This window comes from Urocitellus parryii, chromosome 2 (assembly GCF_045843805.1).
Source record: "Urocitellus parryii isolate mUroPar1 chromosome 2, mUroPar1.hap1, whole genome shotgun sequence".
NCBI classification, from domain to species: Eukaryota; Metazoa; Chordata; class Mammalia; order Rodentia; family Sciuridae; genus Urocitellus; species Urocitellus parryii.
This window is the reverse complement of record NC_135532.1, coordinates 140453667-140457169: the sequence shown is the minus strand read 5'-3', so window position 1 is coordinate 140457169 and position 3503 is coordinate 140453667. Positions and strand designations below refer to the sequence as shown.

The 3503-nt window shown below is 39.5% G+C and overlaps 1 pseudogene; it reads left to right on the top strand.

The window, feature by feature from the left end:
• The first annotated feature begins 1183 nt into the window (after nt 1-1183).
• On the top strand, nt 1184-1453 carry LOC113178447 (non-histone chromosomal protein HMG-17 pseudogene; annotated as a pseudogene).
• Nucleotides 1454-3503: the final 2050 nt, after the last annotated feature.

Genomic DNA, 3503 nt, shown 5'->3' with positions numbered 1-3503 from the left:
TGAAATATTTTTATTTCATTGTACTATATACATTTTTTTTTTTTTTGGTACAGAAATTGAACTCAGGGGCACTCAACCACTGAGCCACATCCCCAGCCCTATTTTGTATTTTATTTAGAGACAGGGTCTCACTGAGTTGCTTAGTGCCTCGCTTTTGCTGAAGCTGGCTTTGAACTTGTAATCCTCCTACCTCAGCCTCACAAGTCACTGGGATTACAGGTGTACACCACCACATCATCCTTAATTGTTGTTATTATTGTTGTTGTTGTTGATTGAAACCAGTAGTAGTAGTACTCTACCATAAAGCCACAACCCAAGTCTTTTTTATTTTATTTGGAGACAGGGTGCCACCAAGTTTTGAGGCTGGCCTCAAACTTGTGATCATCCTACTTAGGGATTCTTTGTAGCTGGAATTATAGGTGTGGGCCACCACACCAGATTTATATACTTAATTGTCTACAACATTTTTGCTCATAATATTTTCCAGCAACCCATATTCTCTTGGAAGTTGTTTGTTTTTGCATTGCTTGGGATGGAACCCAGGGCCTTGCATATGCTAGGCAAGTATGCTACAACCCAGCTCCCTTAAAAAAAAAAATCTAACTGTATTTAGTATTTCATAAATATTTATTGTGCAATTAAGAATTAAGCTTGGGGCCTGGGGTTGTGGTTCAGTGGTAGAGCACTTGCCTAGCACGTGTATGGCTCAGCACCACATATAAGGTTCGATCCTGGGCTGGGGATGTGGCTCAAGCCATAACGTGCTCCCCTGGCATCTGTGCGGCCCGGGTTCCATCCTCAGCACCACACACAAACAAAGATGTTGTGTCCGCCGAAAACTAAAAAATAAATATTAAAATTCTCTCTCTCTCTCTCTCTTTAAGAAAAATACAATTGAGACATAAATTGCTATTAATCTTTAAAAAAACAAAGGTTCGATCCTCAGCACCACATAAATGTAAAATAAAGATATTGTGTCCACCTAAAACTAAAAAATAAATTTTAAATAAATAAATAAACAATGGTATTGTGTTCATCTACAACTTAAAAAAAAAAAAAAAAAAAGAGGAATTAAGCTTGTGGAGCAGTGTGAAAAAGAGGCAAGAATGACCAAGAATGACCCTACACCAACCAAAGCCATGGGCTGCTGCATCCCGGCATCTAGCGCCTGCCTCCCCCAGCCATGCCCAAGAGAAAGGCTGAAGTGGATGCTACAGGAGATAAAGCCAAGGTGAAGGACGCAAAGTTATCTGCTAAACCTGCTCCTCCAAAGCCAGAGCCCAAGCCTAAAAAGGCCCCTGCCAATAAGGGAGAGAAGGTACTCAAAGAAAAAAAGGGAAAAGCTGGCCCTGGCAAGGATGAGAATAACCCTGCAGAAAATGGAGTTGCCAAAACAGACCAGGCACAGAAAGCTGGAGGTGCTGCAGATGTAAAAAGGAGTGTGTCTTTTTGATAACTGTGTCTTTCTGATGACTGTACAGTTTGAAGTACTATTTTTTATCAAGTTTTATAAAAATGCAGAATTCCATTTTGCTTTTTTTTTTTTTAAACTTTGTTATTAGCACACAGAATACTTTGTTCTTATTTGGGGGTGTGGGGAGCATATGTCACTAGTAGAATGTCTCCAAAGCTGGATTGCTGAGGGGGAAAATACCTTTCCCTGCTAGTTTTGAGAGACTTCCTCCTGGCTCCCAGGAGGAGGGATTCCCTGATGTAGACACACATAACAACCTTGGCACAAATGCTTTGTGATATGGAAAACTCAAATTCATCTTTATGTCCTTCTCTCCCCCTCTGCCATCCACATAGAGTTAACTCCCCTAAACTCAGACCTGTAAGGACCTGACTCTCCAAAATTGGCTTTACCAGTGTGTCAGGCAATCTGAACTTTCCATGATATCACTGATATGGTTAGTGTCCCTCAGAAAAGCAGCAGTTCCTTTACATTGTGGATCTTCAGATTAATAATTCTGCCATTTTCAGAAAGTCAAGGTCACTCATGAAAAGTTGTTAAACAACATGTAAATGTGAAATGTCAACCCTCACTCTAAACTTTCGTTACTCAGAGCTTACTCAGTGGCTTTCTGATTTTGGTGGCCTACCCAAGAAGGAATTTTGAAAGTTGTTGTATACTGTTAACAATTGTCTGCCCATGTCTTGTCTGAAATACTATGATTGTTTATGAAAAATACTTTTAAGAAAGCCGGATACAGTTTGGCTTGAAAAAAAAAAACGGAATTAAGCTTGTTGCTAGGCATAGTGGCACACATCTATAATCCTAGTGGCTTGGGAGGCTATAAAGGAAGATCACCAGTTCAAAGCCAGCCTCAGCAACTTAGCGAGGCCCTATGCAACTCCGTGAGACCCTGTCTCTAAATCAAATATAAGTAAGGCATGGGGATGTGACTCAGTGGTTAAGCAATCCTGGGTTCAATGCCTGGTACCAAAAAGAAAAAAAAAAAAGAATTAAGCTTGTCTATTTTAACATTGCTGTGGGCTGGGGATGTGGCTCAAGCGGTAGCGCGCTCGCCTGGCATGCGTGCGGCCCGGGTTCGATCCTCAGCACCACATACCAACAAAAATGTTGTGTCCGCCGAGAACTAAAAATAAATAAATAAATATTAAAAATTCTCTAAAAAAAAAAAAAACATTGCTGTTACATCTGAAATAAACTTTCATGATGTTCTGGTAGAATAAATGTATATTTAGTGAATGGATGGATAGATTTTTTGATCCACTTGGGAAGAATACAATAAGTCACTCTAAAAAATTTGAAATTAATGTATTTCTAAAAGGCAGCTGGAATATAAGTTAAAAGCAAGGATTGTAGAATCAAACTCTCTGGCTCTTCCACTTACTAGCTCTAAACTTGAGCAAATTATTTAAACTCTCAGTGCCCTGGTTTTCACAATAGTGAAACTGGGATAAAAATAAGTACGTTTTACAATATAAGCAGATGTAAAGATTAAATGAAACTACATATAAGGTGCTTATAGTAATGTGTCACATATTAGGTATTCAATAAATGTTAAATATGGTGATGATGATTGTGAGAATCAAGCTCATCTATCCAAACCCAAAGAATGGACTGAGAAACAAAAAGTACACAGAAAGTAAGGCTTTTAATGATGGTCTTGCAAGATCTAGTGTCTGGATGAGTTGGCACACCTAGAGCAGTTACCATCAGCATTTAATTCCCTAGTGCACAGGGTTCCTCCCTTGATTCCTCATTGGCTGACTACATGGGGTGTAGTATCTTCCCAAACATCACCTAGGTTTTTGCTGTCTCCTCTTGGGTTATTTAAAGAAATGCACCTTTAGTTATCCCTACCTCCCCTGTTGTCTTGCATCAGGAAGACCTTCTTCGGGTGAGTGCATTTTGGAACATGTATAGTTTATCTTTTTGGACAGGCTGGCCCCTTCCCTTTTACCTTCTGTTTTTCAAGGGACTATGTATTTGTTACACTCCAGTGTTAACTGCTTATACCTTCCTACTCTGCTCT